At 38.4% G+C, this 19,757-nt stretch overlaps 1 protein-coding gene and 1 long non-coding RNA gene across 2 annotated transcripts in view; both read left to right on the top strand.

Moving 5' to 3' along the window:
* Positions 1 to 19,757, top strand: part of LOC131443310 (protein NLRC3-like) — a 76,692-nt gene that overhangs the window by 7,583 nt on the left and 49,352 nt on the right. The window lies entirely within an intron of this gene.
* Positions 6,337 to 8,378, top strand: LOC131443521 (uncharacterized). Its single transcript, XR_009233631.1, has 3 exons — positions 6,337 to 7,234; positions 7,750 to 7,820; positions 8,156 to 8,378. It is a non-coding gene; the product is annotated as an uncharacterized LOC131443521 (long non-coding RNA).

Raw genomic sequence — 19,757 nt, 5'->3', positions numbered from 1 at the left:
AAATGTAAAAATAATAACAACATATATATGCATTTATTAAAAGTATTTCATATGTTCATTTATCAACACCGTAGGTGGCGCTAATGAGGCTGCAGCACTGCAGCACTACAGCAGAACTACAGCAGAACAATACATACATACTTGCATACTTGAGTATTGAGAAACAACCACATACTTGTGTACTCCCGTACTTGGCAAGTATATACTCCCAGCGTACTTCTCAAGTATATACTTCCCAAGTAAGCAAGTACATACTTGCTCACTTGAGTATTGAGAAACAGCCACCGTCTTCTCTTTGAAACACACCTGTCCTTGTAGTTCATCATTGTGTCCACCAGAGTGCGTCATTAAGACAACAGTTTGGACTCATGTTGGACAGAAACTCATTCAGACTGTTTCTTCCTCCAGGATGGACCATGCTGGAGAGCAGAGGTTAAAACCTGGTCTCAGGAAGTGTAAGTATGGATTTACAGGAAATAACAACATATCAGCTGATCATCAATAAACTGCAGCTGTGTCTCGTTGTCTTCATCAGATTCATGTGAACTGGAACTGGACACAAACACAATGAACAGAAACCTCAAACTGTCTGACGACAACAGGAAAGTGACCTGTGTGACAGAAGATCAGTCGTATCCTGATCATCCAGACAGATTTAAGTCCTGTCCTCAGCTGCTGTGTAGACCTGGTCTGACTGGTCGCTGTTACTGGGAGGTCGAGTGGAGAGGAGATGTTTATATATCACTGAGTTACAGAGGAATCAAGAGGAAAGGCCACAGTTCTGACTGTGTGTTTGGACATAATGATCAGTCCTGGAGTCTGTTCTGCTCTGATGTTCTTGGTAACTTTGTCCTTCACTGTGGGACAGAAACACCCATCATGTCCTCTGTCTCTCACAGAGTATCAGTGTATGTGGACTGTCCTGCTGGGACTCTGTCCTTCTACAGCGTCTCCTCTGACTCACTGATCCACCTCCACACCTTCAGGACCACATTCACTGAACCGGTTTATCCTGGGTTCTGGGTCTGTCCTGGTTCCTCAGTGTCTCTGTGTCCTCTGTAGGACATGAAGAGACAGCAGCTTCAGCGGTGGACGAGGTCAAAGCTCGTCTCAGTCGTTCTTTGTTGAAACCATCAATAAATAAAGACTTAAAAAATCAACATGTCTGTCATTAACTGAGCCGCCGTCCTGCGCTGTGAGCGCCCCCTGCTGCTGAGAACCAGCCTGAAACAAACAGGTTCACACACACTGAGATAGAAATAACAAAAAGTGAATGTTTGAAAGTGAAATTAAAAGATACAGAAAGTAAAATCAATTACAAATGAATAAATGCTTTATATAAAATAAAAAGAAAGAAGTCAAAATAATATAAAATAAAATTCAAGGTTTTCAATCCAATAGAAAACAAAGTAAATAAAGATGTTAAGAGTTTGACTCTTTGTCTGAAGAACATCATCTTCTCACTGACGAGCCTTTCTGTCCCAGCATGCACTGCTTCTCCTCCTCCTCCTCTTCATGCTGCCTGACAACAGCGCCCCCTGCTGCGTGTGAGCAGAACAACACTCAGAGTTACGCACACACACACACACACACATGGAAAATGAAACACACATGAGCAGATTATGCCATGAATGAGGAAGTGTGGTTTCTGCTGTGATGCAGGTGAAACTGAGTGTGCGTGACCTCAGGATGACCTCTGTCCTCCTGCTGCTCTGTGAACGACAGTGAAGAACGTGTCCACAGTGACAGGAAACTCATGACACTCAGAGGGTTTTTGCACTTTCCAAACATCATCAGTGTCTGTGGTTTCTGTTTCTGTGGCTTAATGAAGAATGACATTTTCAACATCAATAAAAACCACATCATATCACTTTAATCTACTTTGTTGTGTTGATGACGAGGTACTGACACCTAATACAATCTATGTCAGATTAAGTCTACGCTCTTTTAGGTCATAGATTAACAGCTCCATCCACTCACTCTCCCACACCAAAGCCCATAGAGAAAACCAGTGATTTTAGCTGCGGGGACACAGGAGCTGCTGGTCCTCTGCTGCCTCGTGTGGTCACTTTGTGTCACTGACGTCAATCTGAACAAAGGATTTCAAACACTGAAGTGACAAAATAAGACATTTGAACTTAGTGATGGAGGCAGCAGTGTGTGTGTGTGTCTATGTATGTGTGTGTGCGTGTGTGTGTGTGGTGGAAGAAAGTATTTTAAAAAAACAAAAAAACGCAGCATCCAAGACAAGAATGTTTTTTTTTTGCATGAAATAACTCAAAAAAAGTTACTTGAGTAAGTTTCTGTATGTTGTTATTAACCGTTTAGGTCGGTATAATACATGATGTATTTGTTTGTGTTTCCATTAGCAACAGTACCAAAATTACCAGCTCCAAGTTTGTCCGACAGTGAGATAAAGACGTGAAAATGTTCTGGAGATATCGTAGACTAAAACTGACGTAGTTTTTATCAAGTTTTCACACAGGAAACTGAAGTTTGTAAACCACACAATCTCCCACACACACTCACAAATCGCATTGCGATTTTAATTAATCGCAATGCGATTAATTGAAAAAATGAACGCGTTAATTTTTTTTGATAACGGTCCACTGAAAATGTTACCTTAGCAATTGGCTTAATAAATAGGAGAAAAGTTAGCACTAAGAGTTCAGAGTTCTGAATCTGATGTGTCTAATGACTGCAGTTTTTCATTCATTTAACTGTCATTAGGCCCTGTTCTGTTTGTCGTTTGTTGTCTACTCCCTCTTCAGTTTTAAGACCACATTGTTGTGGCATTTTATGTGCTGTGTTTTTGAAAAAGAAATGTCAAGTGGGTCTACAATGCACTTTTTTATTTGAAAGAAGAAATCAAAGATAAAAGACATTTTTTCTTTGTGTTTATTTGATTCTAACTATATTTTTTATATAGAGATTATTCGCGAGTTAACTATGGAAAAAAGGTGAATTGTGAAACCCTTAGATATACACAATGTTCAGGTTTTTGTGACTTATAAAGACCAAGTAGGGATAGAGTCAGAATTTGCAACTTTGCTTCTGTTATATACGTCTGAAATATCTACATAATAATCATACATGTATATGCTCACTAATCAGGTAACCTGGTAAGAAATATCACATGTTCATACAACAAAAGTGAGCAAATGTGGTCAGTCTACTTATCATTGTGTTGGATTTATGAAGCAGTAAATGTTCAAGTGAAAAAGAAATCATGGGAACACTTGCTGCCTTTCTTGCTTTTAATGAAAAGGCAAACAAGGCCCAGAATGGGCTATGAGCAACAGGGTCATTCCTACAATTCGGTGCCATTTCAGTCCCCATGACATTATATGGTATATTTTGTTTAAAATTATGCTAATATTCATTTAGAAAATCACATTTTAAATAGTAAGATCATTTCTACCATAAAACATAGCAATTTATAAAAAGGATGAATTAATTAAAAATAATTTATCAGATTTTATTGCAAACAGGCCAAAGTGATGTGTCCCCATTCATGTTTGCTCAACTACACTTACAATTATAAGTAATAAAAATAAAAAAATATATATTTTTTTCATTATTGTTGTATGATCTTATTTGTCAATTTTCTGAATAAATGTTATTTTTTTATATGAATTCATTTTTAATGCTTTAACATTTCAAAATGATTTATGTCCCGGTTTTGACCGCCCCCCCGGTTCTCTGATGGATAACCCTTTAAATACACCCACTGACTATTCCTCAAGTCACATGATCCTCAGGAAGTAGCAGAGATATTTGGAGGGAACTTTTCAACAAGAAGCAGAGTAAGTATCATTCTTCAATCTACTGTTTTTTAGCCTTTTAGAATGGCTCACTGACTCGGCAAAGCTTAACACGTCCATTCTGTTACTCCATTTTATTGTTGTCATTTATATTTTTTTGCAAATATTAAACTATGGTTAATAAATATGTTATAAATCCTCCTCTGTGGACACCTCGTGCTAGCATGTTGTTCATCCCATTAGCAGCTATGGCTAACTTTAGCCAAAAATGTCCCCCCTGTTACTGTCCACCCCGTTACCATTTTGCACAGTAACAGGGTGGACTCATAATAACAGGGTGGACCTAAGAAGGCTAATGAATAATTATTTCCAGCATTTGTTTGTATTTTTTCTTTTTTATATCATTTTTTTATACATTTGTTGTTGTTGTTGTTTTTTACCTACTTTCAAAATGTCTGATTAAACAACATGCATTATTTTGTCAGTGAATGGCACCGCTGTCTGCTGCAGAAAAGCAACGGCGCTACAGGGCACGGCGTGATGCAGACCCTGAAAAACAGGTTCAATACCTAAATAAAGAGAACGAGAGGTGGAGAAGTGACAGAGAGGAAGGAAGAAAAAGGAAAGTGTCAGACCTCAGTGAAAGAGAGAAGAGAGCACAGAGAAAGAAATCCACAACAACTTTGCAGCTAACGCCTCCTTCAACACCTGAAAGTCCCCCACATAACGAAAATACCCCCAAACCAGGGCCCTCAAGGTTAGACGAAAGTTGATAGTTTAATGATAAGAGAAGTAAAATCTAAAGTTGTCTTATCTGATGGTTTTGCCCTGACTATGTGTGGCCATACAATTTATTTTAATGTGACTATATGACCGTCTATCCTTGTATTGTTGTATACAGAACATGTATCCACTAGTCATTGTAAATTGTAACAACATTCTTGTGTTTTAGGCAATATGTTGTTGGGCAGAGGAATGCCAGACAGGGCACAAGGAGGCTACAGAATGAAATCGAACAACTGAAGAGAGAAAAGAACAAGAAAAGAGAAAAGTTGTAACGTCCACCCTGTTACATGTTGTCCATCCTGTTACTGCTGTGTCCACCCTGTTACCCCTGTATTTTTATGATAATAAATTAAAATGGAATAATATTTGTGCTTGTTTTTGTGGTTACTAATATGGTGAATGAATTGAAAAACTCAAATTGTCTAAAAATGGCGCACAATTCAATTCATTTCTTTTTTTATTGCAAAAGAAATATGTTGAAACCAAATTTTGCCTTAAATTAGAACATGTTTTTTTCAAGATAATGCTTATATATGGACATTTTTTTTAAATATTTTCACTGAGCAAATGAGGGACATTTTTGTTCTTAGAAAATGTAAATATCACAATGACTGTGCATTCAAGACACTTATTAATAAAGATGAGAATGTCCCATAACAGGGTGGACATTTGGCCCATGTTGTATGTCAAGAATTTGGTCAAAAGTATTATAATTCAATATCCTGAGCTGGACCAATAGCATTTTCTTGTAGTTTAATAATTCCTCGTTCAGATGAAATAATAAATTCTTGCATGGTTAAAATTTTTTTAAAGAAAGTCACAATGCTGAAATGGCACTGACTTCTTGTTCATGTGCAAGTGAGAGAGCGTTTATATCCACATGGTTGTTTTGTGTTTGTTTATTTTGCTACATTTGATTTGAGCACAAAATGACTGCTGCTTTGAACAGGAAACCAAGTGTCAGCTCTTATCTCTGCATCAACTAGAGTCAAACATTAACAGAACAGACGTTAACACAGAACAACAATGCTGCCATCTTCAGTCAAATGAATGGATTTCTCACATGTGTCACGGGGTTCTGCTGCAACTCCTCAATAGACCCAAAGATAATGGCGTAGTCGACTGATGTTGTGTTTCCCTTTTTATTTTTCCAACCCAAGATGCATACTGTGAAAAATATTTACAGGTGAAAATCTAAAAAAATATGAAAATTGTCCCAAAATGATATTTCCAAGAACAAACCTGTACAAGTCTCAATCAAAATAATTGAATTCAGTTGTGAGCAAAAATAGTTGTGTTACCTCCTCTGTTACCCAATATACACTGCTCGAGTGGGAGGTAGACCGCTCTTTATGTAGGTCCTCTGCCCCTCCCATCCAAACATCAATTATCCAAAAATCACAATAAATGAACACAAGCATGATTACTATAACAAACAACCCAGATGAAAATAAAGCCAAAATATGTCCCAAATTAACGGTGCCACAATAATTATTGTCCCCACCTTTAATAAACCAAATGAATAGATAATAGATAGAATAGAATAGATAGATAAAAAAAACTACAAACAAAAGTGACGACACACTAAGCGTCCCGCCATCGTCGTCATTTAAGTGCGCTGCTGACGTAAACAATGTTTGGGGTGTGTTGACACGCGGGACGTCACAGTGGGTCGGCAGGGTGTTTGGCGGTCGGTTGGAGGGAGAAAGCAAGTTTTTTGGAATAACGAGTGATTTAACAACATATCAAAGCAGTTTGAAGGAGTGTGGGAGGAGGAGGAGTTGGATTGAGTGGTAGGATGGATATCGGCCAATGACCTGTAAGCTCCGGTATACGATATCTGTGTACGACTCGTGAAGGGAGAGAGGGGGACAATGAGGGAGAGTGGAGAGGATATAAGGGTATGAACCAACGCAGCCAAGCAAAAGGGAAGAAGAGATTAAGAAGGGACAGTGATGAGCATAATGAGAGTGAAGAAGTGGGGCTTGAGCAAACACAAACGGTGAGACAGGAGAAGTGTATTGCTATACACTGTATTGTTGTCGTACTGCAGTTGGAATGAATTTCATATCAAAAATATATGACTCCTCTCATTCCCTAACTCACAGCCCAGCTGAAATAAACTCCACCTTCGCTTCCTATTATTTTAACCTGTATCAGTCCGAACCTCCTGCAAATACGACTACAATGGATCATTTCCTGGATAACATTGATATACCTACCATAGATCCTCGTATTAAAGAGGAGTTGGAAAAACCTATACAGTGTGAAGAATTAACTTCTTGTCTTAAATTAATACAAAATAATAAAGCTCCAGGGCTGGATGGATTTCCAGTTGACTTCTATGAAAGAGTAGGCTCTCTTCTTTCATCTGGAAAAAAAAGTTTCCGTTCACTAGTAATCGGCATTAGAACATACACCCCTTATTTTAACAACCCAACTGCCGGGTTATGAAATGTTTAACCCATTATGGGTTATTTATATAGGATATGGGTCACGTTTGTGCAACTCATGTGGTGGGTCAAAATCCATCAACCCAACATACATCGGTTAACTCAGCACCTGGGTTGTTTGTGCTTCGAACGTCATCACGTGGACAGAAGGTTCACACACCAAGCACCAAGCGCTCACGCGAATCAGAACCTGACTCAGCATCGTCGTCGTCGTGAAGCAGATAATAAAAGGTTTGTACACACTACATGTCACACACACATGTATATATACTATAAGTAAGTTCGGTAGCTCTCGCCCGCTCTCCCTCACAGTGCTGCAAGTATTGATGAGGGTAAGTTGTGCTGTAGCAATGCTGCTTCACATTTGCACTTTTTTAGGTTGTCATTGTACAGTTTACGGTTAAAGTCTTAATGTATGCTGTTCTCTGACATGTATAACAGCTAACCATGCTATTTATATGTCATTTATACCGCAGTTTTTTAGGCAGTATTAATGTGGTGTTTTTTGCACTATGTGTGTGTGTGTGTGTGTATATATACATATATACACATATATACATATATAAGTATATACACACACACACATACACACATACATAGGGAGAGAGGGAGGATTGGTTCACTGTTCACCCACAAACAACCTTGTTGTGTTAGCATTGGATTACATTCTGCTTCTTGTCTGCGTTGCTTTTGGCATGGTGATATGTGAATAGTTAATAGTGATTTTATTTGTGCGTTTGTTTCAGATCAATGGACAGCTTTGTCATCAATACTTTGACATAGTGGCAACTGACAGACCTTATAGAAAGATTCCAAGGTAAGACATGTTTTTCCCATCCACAGCATATCAATGTCTGCATTGCTTTTCATAGTGATCATTTGGATAGTCATTGAGTTGACTGCATTCCTTTTTGTATAAATTATTATGAAATATCTCTATATCTCTATCTCTATTTCCTCTTTTTTTCAATAGCGTCCGTGTAAAGTGTCAAAGTGACTCAAATAAATGAATAGGGCACATGCCTTTGTAGGCTTTCAATTTTTTTTAATAATAAATGATGGAATATGCATGTAGCTTCCATGTAACATTTTTGTTTTCTGCTCCTCTGTTGTAAAAACAAAGATGTCTTTTTTTCTATTTTTGTCTTTCAGAAGAGGATTGATGAGGAAAGTTTTCTTCTTTTAGATGAGGCCACCATCAAAGAGCTGATCACAAGCTGGTCCTAGGCTCAAGTTTCTCAAGAAGTTTCTCAAGAAGGATCAATTCTTCAGTTGTCCGGGAGTGAAAACTGGTCAAGTTCCTCCAAACAAGAGTACTTGCATGCAAGGAGCATGTTTAGGTGTTTACTGATACTCATTTGAACTGTTCCATGCAGTGACCTGAATTACAAAACATTTATATTGTGGATAATAATACATTTTTTCCAAGATTCCAGTATTGTTTAAGTGTTTATTGCATAATATATGCTTTGCATGACCAAATCTAGCATGTAGGTTTGTAGTTTAACAATTTTATAGATATCGGTATTGCAATTTATTTTCTTATAGATTGTACTGTAATGTGTTAGAATTAATCTGGTATATTTGATCCAGCATTTGGATATAATATAACACATATATGTAGTTGAAACAACCCATATTTGTAGTTAATTTGACCCTGCATTTGGGTAGAGTATTTAACTAGACTGTCTTGGGCACAGTTGATGCCATTCTTTTTTTGCACAGTGCTGCAAGTTAAATGCCTTCAAGAAAATAGCCATATGTGGTACAGTTTATAATATTATATGTGCTATAAGAAAACTTTAGAAAACAGGTGTAGCCTGAAGATGGGCGCTCTGTTATAGCATATGTGGTTAATATGTTATTATTTATTCTTTTTATTGCAACTAATACCTACACAAATGCAAGCATCATTTTATTTTATTGTTTATTTTTATACGTAGGCTATATATATTTATTTTTATTAAGATTTTAATTTCTCATTTCCAGTGCCACTCTATGGGCTGTTTTTGTAGTATCTGATTCAGCTCAATAGTCTAGACTGTGTTAGAGATGTGCATTGAGAAGTAAACAGGACCTTCCTCATGAGAGAGTTGACTTTGCATCACCTACAATCTGGGTACAACAGAAGTCTGTATGCCAGACCTGAAAACAATGCTTGTAAAAGAAGCGCAGATGCTTCCTGTGTTGACTCAATGGCACCGATGTCCAAACCTGAGCACTCTAAGATGTACGATCGTGAGAATGTATAGAATGAGCCGACACAACTTGTTTCCCAGGAAAAGGGGGAACCGTCAAATGTGGGCTTTAAGATAAGGATGTTAGAGAAACCCTTAAAAGTAGGAACCTGCTCCTAAGCAGGCAGAATTGTTCGGAGATTCTGCAAGAACACATTCTCCCGAGCTGCTGCAGAGCTCGGTCTGATGCTGGACTTAACCAAATCAAATCCCTTTTGTTCCGTACGAGTCTTGTGTCAGAGGGGTTCTTTCTACACCATCAACTCATCACCTATCGTTCGTAAGAAGAAGGAAGCCTGATTAAAAACGACATTTTGGGAAGGTATTTTTGCTCTGGGTCAGCGGTTCCAGCGGCCTCTTCACATGGACCCACTCTTGCTCCCAGCCGGCGCTTAAAAAGGGTGAGTGTTTTTCTCACATTGGGAGCCAGTGAGGGTTTGTTGATTTGGCTGTTGTTTTGCAGCGGTCCTGTGGGCACGCTGTAAAGAGTCATTTGTGTGGGGACAGGCTGCGGTGTGTTGATGTTTTATTTATTTATTTATTTATTTATTTATTTATTTCGGTCATGACATTTAGATCACTCATCACATAACAGTGCAGTTCACACAATATACATAACCGAAAGGGAATGCGGGAGAAGCAAAGCTTAACTAGTCCCGCCCCCATTAACATCATACATTTGGTTTTTGTTTTGTTTGGTTAACTTTGCTTCCCCTGCCGTTTCCCACAGTGTCTACAGATTTCTGTCCCTGACCTTTGTCATACTTTCCTTCTGTGTCATTCTGTATCGATTAATAGTCATCTCTACATACTTCTTTTTAAATACACTCAGTTTTGCTGATTTTTTCATCCCCTCATCCAGATTATTCCACTGTCTGACCCCCGTGACCGATACAGTAAAGGATTTTAATGTAGTTCTTATCCTTCTCTGCCTGAACCTCATGTTCCCTCTTAGATTGTGTCCCTCCCCTCTGGTCAGGAATAATGTCTGTAGATTGTGAGGGAGGTTTTTGGTGGTGCAGAGGCCTCATCTAAATTTATTTAGGTATAAATAAAAAAGGGGGGAGGAAGGTCCCCTCTAAGGAGTGTTAAGAGAATGAAGAATTAAACATGGCATGTTAAGAGAATGAAGAATTTAAGAGATGTAAAGAATAAGGAATTAGAAAGAAAGAAAATTAGGCTAGTACTTTGGCTAAAGTTATCGAATGAGTAACAAGTTGAATAATTAACAAAGAAACTGTAAGTCATGATATTCATGTACTTTGTGAAAATTGAACGTAAATTCAGTAGGGACAATCTAACCGGTAGGGAAAAGGAAAAAACCTGTGCACAGGTGTATATTTTAGAGGATGAAAGTAAAATCCCATGCATGGGTTTATTTAACCAAAGAAGAGAAGGTAAAGAGAAAAAAGTTAGAATAATGAGTTGTGCAGACTAGACTATTTGTATACTGCAAGGGAATAAAGTCCCTGTAAGTTTTATACATTTCATAACATTTTATATAATAGTCAAAGAGAAAGAGATTAAAAAAGTTAGAATAATGAGTAGCGATGACTAGAGTATTTGTATACTGCAAGGAAATACCTGTAAGTCATGTACTTTGGGCAGAAAGTGTGAAAATTCAGCTAATGAGTAACAACACAGTAAGTTGAATATGCGGTGCCAGATTTCAAAAGAAACTGTAAGACATGGTATTCTTCTACTAAGTGAAAATTGAGCATAGAAGTTGTAAAACTTAAGTTAAAGAGAAGAAGAAAAGGAAAATCTCTAAAGGAAAGAAGTGAAATCCCATGCATGGGTTTATTTAACCAAGGAAGTGAAACTGCAGATAAAAAGGTTGATAAATAGCGTGCACCACATGGTACGTAGTATAGTGAGTAACGTGAAGGCTAAACAGCCATGTTTAGAGGATGAAAAGTACCTGCATGTGTGAATCAAATGGCAGCGTGAAAATTAACTTGATGTAATGGCTAGGTAATCGTTGAAGGGCTGGTTAGGTAAGAACATTCGGTAGGGATAGTCTTAGTTATCGGATCCAACCAGCAGACAAATTCGGTAGAGACAAAGATGAGTAAATGTTACTTAATCCACCAGGTCAGGCAACAAGATTCGGTAGGAAAAGACGGTATGTAAATGGATCGATCCTAGACGACTGAGGGCAGAGGAAGAGAAGAAGAGGAATCGTTTTAAAAAGAGTCTTAAAATTAACATTTCTATTAAAGTCGACATCATTTACAATTGAGACTGAGTAAAAGTTAAAATTTGGACTAAGTGTTGTCTTGTGTTGTTCTGTGTTGTTCTTTGTGTGCCATGGCTTTATATTGTTTGTATGTGCGTGTTGACATAAGCTCAGTCTGCAGAGCTTGTGTTTTGTGACATGTGGTCATTGCAGGCTGTGAAGCGAGAAGGGCTACAGAGGGAGAGATGGTGTTTTTAACTGATGAGTGATGACTGGAATTTATTAGGGATTTGTTTGTTAAATCAGATGCATAGTTAAACAAAATGTGTCTTGGAATACAGTAGAAAGCAGGAACAAAGAAAGAAAGAAAAAACAGGGAAACATTTAGAATCCAGATAAATAATGATGATAATAGTAATAATAATGAAAGAAAGTTGAATAAAATAGACAAAGGAGATAGCTTATTTCATTTAGGTATAGTTTTTGTGGTAGTCTAGTCTCAAAGGGTGTGACATTTTGCATAAAACTGCATGAGAAAAACGGGGTGTTACTTTTTGTTATTTTGGGTGGAAATGATGTGCTTTTGAGTCTTGAGTGTCAGAGAGACCTGTATGAAATGATAAAACCTTGTTTAAGTTTTTATTGTAGCTGAATTTATTATAGCATGCGCGTTAGGCTATAACTAATAATATAATAGGATTAAGAAATAGTAAACAAACTGGTTCTAATAGCTGATTCCTTGAGGTGAATGAGAACAGCTGTTCTGGTTAGACTCACATACAGTGACAGAGAGAAGAAGAGTTTCAGATACAAAAGCAAGCTTGTTAGAAAAAACTGTGGAAATGAGCCAAAATTCAAAGAATAGGTTGAAGGTTTGATTAAAATTGTTAAAAAATGAAATAATCTGTGTAATCTAGAATGATCTTCATTGACACGTCTTAAGGGTATTTGACGACATTTGGACACATTATCTACAATTAGGCTCAGGAGATATCAGAAGTCATGAGGAGAGACATAGGACGCTGTGTTCTCTTCAGGGATCCCACGGCAGAGAAGAAAACGGGGGACGCTCTGTCTCTTCTCAAGCCTTAAATAAACACAATCACTGCCCAGATGAAGGATCTCCTGAAAACATACATGCATACATTTAATATACTGTAGTGGACTGACTACTGTGATCCAATCCCTGACTCTACTAACAGACCTGACAGACTGGGAAGGAAAAGGAGAAAAAGAAACTGTGTAAAATAAGAGATTGTGCTGTGTGTGTGTGTGTGTGTGTGTGTGTGTGTGTCTGTGTGTAATGTGAAGAGTGTTTTGAACAGTATCAGCGTTTGTGCTGAAAGTTGTCCAAAGTGTGTTGGCAGTCAAACTTGTCTGTGTTACAACTGAACCTCGCAATCTGAATGTGCTAAGTTACTAAATCAAATGTATTAATCTGGAAATGGTGTTTATGATGGTGTTGACATTTATTACTTTTATTGGTAAAGTTAAGATACATATTTACAGCTAATTGGAATAAAATTAACGGATAAATTAACAGTGTATCACTTCTTAGTGACTTGAGTTATAGTGATTAGAAATGGTGCAAATAGCAACTAGAAAGTGAATGTGAAGTTAGAATTTCTGTGATTTTGGGCATAGCCTGGAGCAGTATTCTCCTCGCTGTCTTAAAAAAAAAGAAAAAAGAAAACTGGAGAAGTCAGTTTGAAGAAGGCGGGGCTATCTATGTTACCCTATAATTCTGTACAGTCACCTCCCAGTTCCTCTGTGAGACCTCAGTCTCCGCCCTCTCTCTTCCTTTCCTCAGCACAGACTCAAAACTTTGAGCAGGAGAAAACAGGATGATTAAAGCCACTGTACGTAAGCTGCAAACATACAAGAGAGATTTGGTTAAAGACATTTAAATTGAACATATTTAAAAGACTTCAGATATATGCAAATATGTTGGTAGATGAGTTTAGATCTTTAGGCTGTTTCTCATAATGAATTGTATTTTGCTGTAGCATTGAAACACTTTTCAACTAGTGCCTAGTTTGAATGAGATCAGGGATGTCATTTAAAAGTTTAAAGGAACAAATGTGGAGATTTAAACAATATTGGAGAGATTAACAATGTATATGATATCAGATATTGGTGTGGGGAGTAAACATCCTGACCTCATGAAGGGCATTCAAAAGATATCAGTGAAATGGGAGATACAGGATTAGAATGCATGGCCAAATGTGTGGAGTGAGGACATCTGAATTACAGATCAACAAAAGAAAAGGTTAAAAGCAGAAAACAGAAAACAACAAAAGAAAAGAAATTGGAATTTGTAATAATATGTTTCTTAAAAGACAGGTTATGATCTAATATACAGGCCCAACATACACCCACCAGATAGACTTTCTCCTGGTTAGTAAACTATTTTAATTAAAGGTACTCAGGGTCGTTAGGTACCATACACTTGACCTTGGGAGGCTGATGTCCTGACTGCTAGACATTCATGAGGGGGCTAGTGAGTGGATGAGAGCATATGAAGAGAAAACAGTGGAAGACAATCTTGACACTTGGGGACTCAAGGTCTTGGGACATCAACAGTGGAGAACCTACTGCACTCCAGATGAGATGAGACCAAGTTCAAGGCTTCTCAAAAGATGATGTGGAGAGAATGATGTGAATCTCCCACTACAATAGATCCAGAGGCACTGAAAAGTGAACATATTTTGGAGATACAAAATGAGACCATGACGAGAAAGCTGGCACAGTTAGAGCTTTGGGAATTGAAAATAAAAGCAAGATCGAAGACACAAGTTCCAGTGATGAACAGTGATGTTGACAATGTCACTCACAGCAGTGAATGATGACTTAAAGGACGCTGCCGCACCAGATGTGTGCTGTGGATGTGGTGAAACTGGACACATTGTGGAACACTGCACAAGTTCACGAGCTGACCCTGGTTGAGTGCAACGTGGTTGTGGAGCTCAGCCAGGTCAAGGTGAAGGTGTTAGTACATTTGTGAGCATAATATTTCTATAAGGGCGGAACTTTTGAAAAGTGACCACCAAAAAGGCCAAATTTGGCTTCTGCCCAAAGTTCCATTCATCAATTGGGAAGAAATGTGTTCAACAAGTAAACGATTATAAACTGTTCTCTACTGGAGATGTATGTTGGTGTTTCATGATTTTGATTTCATTTTCATTATTAAACTATGATACAATCGATATTATACAATCGTTTATTAATATTGGTTCAGTAGAGTAGTGAGTTTGCAGTGAAGACTATAAATAAATGGTAAAAGATTATTTGATCTCAAAAGAGCAATTGATTGAAGCGTTAACTCCTATTGCAATATGTATGTTGTTCCCCTGCACAACAGTGTGTGAAGTATGATGGTGGAGTGATAAATTAGCATGTTGGAATTAAGTTCAATGTGACTTATCGTTGATTCATCTAGTTTAGGATTGGCACAGTTCAAATCTGTGCGAGGGGGGAATGATGGAAATACATTTTGGAACAGTTTTGGAACGATCAAATAAATTTGTATGCAGAGTAGTTTAATACTACACTGAGAATCTCATTCCCAGATGGACGGTTTGGATATTTAATGATGAACCATGTAGGCATTAGAAATAATAAAGCAATACATAGTGATAGTGTTGAACCATTTTGGACATTGGATTAAAGTAGTACCATCGGACAACCTTGGAGCAGAAACGGTTGATGAAAGATGTTTTTGGAATTTGAAAAAATCATTTGAATTGACTATTGGATTTGAACTGAATTTGAATTGAATATTATTTAAACTAAATGTAATCCCAGTTGGCAATTAGGTCAATTGGACCTTCTAAATTGACCATATATGTGTGAGTATGAGAGTGAATTGTTGTTTGTCCATATGTGATCCTGCGATGGACTGACTGTCCAGAGTGTGCCTATTGCCTTATGTCTGAGATTAGCACAGCATCTCTGCAATCGTCATATGGAGAATGGAGCAGTAGAAAATCCATGGATGGATTTTCCATATTTCAATATTTGTGTATTTGTATTTGACATGTTTGACAACGTAGTTTGATTAAAGTATTTCTAGTTTTTCTTTCAATTCCTTAAAGTGTTTTTCTTTGAGTTTTTTGAGCTTACTTGAAATACTAATAACTTTCCCCCTTACGGCCGTTTTTAATGCATCCCATACTATCATTGGATTAGTTTCCTGATTATCGTTATCTCGCAAATAGTTTTGACTTTCTAGTTTTATTTGTTCCACCAATGATTTGTTGTTAAGCAATCCTTTGTTCATTCTCCGTAAGGTTTCTCTTTGCCTGCATTTCAAGATGATTTTGAAATAAACTGCTTTGTGGTCCGACACATCTCTTTGGTAAGGATGAAGATCCCTCCAGATATCAAACAGCTCACTTTGATCCCAAGTATTTTGAATGAACTTTGCAGTTGGATGTTTGCTCCTTTTCCTGCTGTTTGTATCAAGGTCTATGTTCATGATCACATTCAGATATATATCCCCTCACATTCTTGAGAAATGAGGTCAAATAAGGATTTAAAAAGGTTTTTATTCAGGTGGAGCATAAATGTTTACCAAAGTAATATTCCACTGGTCAATTCTAACTTCTTGATCTATTATTTCTTTATGGTATTCAAATGTGATCGTGTTCGATATTAAAATAGCAACTCCTCTTTTCCTTGAGTTGGAGTGGGAGCTGTAGAATTCATTTTTAAACCCAAATCATTGAAGTTTTTCCTGTCCTGTCTGTGAGAGGTGGGTCTCTTTCAAGAAATTGATTTGTGTTTTTCCTTTTTTACTTTATTCATCATTTTTCATCTTTTGACTGGATTTCCGTTCACATTTAATGACATGAGCTTTATGATTCTTGTACTCTGCATTTTTAAACTGGAATGGTTTATTATTACAATAGCTCCCCCTCAGGCCACAAAAAAGAAAACAGAATAATAACAAACTCAAGGACAAAAACGAGCTCCAAAAAGAGATGTCAACCACTCTTAACTTATGTTGACATGCTTCACACTTTATGGGGGTAGTCCCTTATACTAGGCACTCGGTGATAAGTAACTGTCCCTTTAGTCCAACATTTTAATATTATTAAACCCTGTTTAGCAAAACACACTTGAACATGTCTTATTAAACTAAACTAAACTAAACTAGACTTCTTATTGCAAACTTGACTGAACCTTTGCCATTTACTGCTCGTCATGTACTTAAAGGAATACTCCACCCATTTGCATGTGGCTTTGTATTCTAGAATAGCAGTCGTATTTTCTTTACAAATTTGCCTCCCTCCCTCAGTTTTCTACTGTGTTGTAAAAAATCTGTTTTTCCCTTTCCAATTTTGCCCTCCGTCGTTCAAAGTTTGAAAAGTACAACGCCAGTTCCGCACTTTTTAGACTCACCCATAGGGGGAGGAGACTTCATTCCCAGAATGTAAACACGGTGTCCGCCATCTTTGCTAGCAGTTACGCTAACCGGCTCTTGCTGTGTAGAGTTACGACAATGACCGAATGTAGTTTTCAAACTGATATGGCTGCAAGGGAAAATACCTACATTTCTTTAAAAACAACAAGCCGGCTGATGCCGGGTGCCGGTGCCCCCACCACCATGTTCTTTATATATATATATCTTACATTATCTAATGCTTTCTGGCCCATTCCTTCATATTGAACCTCGTCAGGTTCACAACAACATTTATAACAACTATTACGATTTAATTTTTTCTCCTTCAATTTTATTGTATTTTTATTTTAACGTTTCTTTTTTCATTTCATTTATTTTACCGGTCTTTCCATTTCTTTTTCTTATGAGTCCCTGACTCTTTCCTATGAGTCCCTGACCCTGACGTCTTTTTGTTTTCTCAGCCCTGAGGGATTAGTTTAAACCTTGTCCTTCCAAAGACAGTTTACTTTTATGTCCCTGCCCTAAATCTAAGAGAGTCCTGCTCTCCCAAGTCCAAATGGTTGTTTCTTACCCTTTTGATGATTTGAGTCCCTGACCCTGTCTCCCCTCCATGGTTAGCCCCGTCACTGTCCCGCTCTTCAGGGGACCTGGCCTCCCTGACCAAACGGAGCTTTAAGAGCCCTGTGGTGGAGGTCTTTTTAAGAGGATTTTTTTCCCCTCCGCCTTGCAAGGTCTTCAGGTCCGCCGATGTGAAGAGAGAGACAGATATTGGGGCCCCACGTTGGGCGCCAAACGTTTTGTTAAAATAATTCTGCAATCATTTAGAACTGGAGGAAGGAGATGGGAGTCAGCTCAAAATCCAAACAAGGGTTTAATCTTGTACAAGAGGAGCATTCACAAAGCAACACACGGGCCTGTTACAAAGTGAAGACTCACTGTCTTGGAAGAAACACATGGTATTTATCTGTCTCTGATGGTATGTTATCACCCTGCCATTCTGTACTTAAAGGAATCACTCACATTGTAGCAAGTGATAACATTGAGTATATATTACATGTGTCCTAAAACAGTACAAAGGGTTACAGGTCACAAGTCACATCAAACAGTTCCATTGAACATTTCTCTTCATGAAGTACATGAAGTACATCATTTCCATCACACTATGTCCAGATCCAGACTTGATTACTAAGGAAATAACTTCCTTTGACACTAAATGACACTCTGCAGCAGATTCAGACTCCTTTTTTCACCATATCAAAGATCTTATCCTCTGTACAGATGAGGAGTTTGCAAAGTTCTGTGAAGCTGATATTAATATTTTTGAGCTTGTCTTTAAATAAATCTCCTGGCTGTGATGGCCTTACACCTCATTTTTTGGGACTTACTCAAAAACTTCAACATTTTGGATAATCTCAGACCCATCACGTTATTAAACACTGATTATAAGATTGTAACGCTTGTGCATGCCAATAGATTCAAAAGTAACCTAGACAAAATTATAAGTGACTCCCAATCTGGATTTATGAAAGATGGATCCATTCACAACAACATCCGTTTGGTGATCCATCTCCTAGATTATAATCCTTTAGTAGAAGACGACGGCTTCATTTTGTGTCTTGACTTTTATAAAGCTTTTTATACTCAATTGAGCATCACTTTATCTTTCAGTGCTTCAAACTTTTAGGCTTTGGGAATAAATTTCGAGCCACTACTGAGTCTCTTTATGATAATGCAAACAGCTCTATTTGGTTACCAGGAGGTACATCACCGAGATCTGCTATCAAACTGGCTGCTGGACTTCCTCACCGACAGAACCCAGTCTGTCCGTGTGGGTAACAATACCTCAAATGTCATCTCCCTGAGCACCGGTTCCCCACAGGGCTGCGTCCTGAGTCCGCTGTTGTTCACCCTGATGACCCACGACTGTCGTCCCAGGTACAACACCAACCACATCCTAAAATATGCGGACGACACAACAGTTGTGGGCCTCATTCAGGACAACAACGAACTGGCCTACAGAGAGGAAGTGCGACATCTGGTGGACTGGTGCAGGTTGAACAACCTGCTCCTGAATGTTGACAAGACAAAAGAGATCATCGTCGACTTCAGGAGATCCCGTCCCAGCCACACACCACTTCTCATCAATGGCACAGCGGTGAAGGTCGTCAGCAGTACCAAGTTCCTGGGAGTTCACATCACAGACAACCTCAGCTGGACACTTCACACCACCTCCCTGGTGAAGAAAGCCCAGCAGCACCTACACTTCCTGCGACGGATGAGAAGGGTGTCTCTCCCCCCTCCCATCCTTTCCACCTTCTACAGAGGGACCATCGAGAGCCTGCTGACCAGTGGCATCTCCGTCTGGTCTGGGAGCTGCAAGGCCTCCGACTGGAAGTCTCTGCAGAGGGTGGTGAGATCAGCGGAGAGGATCATTGGGACTCCACTCCCACCCATCCAGGACATTGCACACAAGCGCTGCCTTACAAGGGCTCACCAGATCCTCACTGACCACACCCACCCCCACCATGGACTGTTCTCCCTGCTGGCGTCTGGCAGGAGGTTCCGCAGCATCCGCTGCAGAACAAACAGACTCAAAAATAGTTACTTTCCACTGGCCATCAGACTACTAAATTCAAAATAAGGAATTTGGAATTCGATCCACGATCTGTGCAATATTTAACTGTGCAATATTTAACTGCTATCTGTTCTGCTGCTCACAGGTTTCATTCCTGTTTTTGTTGTTTTTTTGCACTACTTTTTATATATATTTATAATACAGAAACACTTATTTATTTCTTTACAAATCACAGTACACAATAATCTACCTCTTCAATGCTATGTGTTGGTTTTTGTTATCTGCTTGCCAAGCAACGTAATTTCGTTGCCAGTTTTCACTGCTGTGTTCTCTGTGCATTTGACAATAAAAGGAAGTCT

Source organism: Solea solea, chromosome 17 (assembly GCF_958295425.1).
Source record: "Solea solea chromosome 17, fSolSol10.1, whole genome shotgun sequence".
In the NCBI taxonomy this organism is placed as follows: Eukaryota; Metazoa; Chordata; class Actinopteri; order Pleuronectiformes; family Soleidae; genus Solea; species Solea solea.
This window is presented reverse-complemented; position numbering and strand designations above follow the sequence as displayed.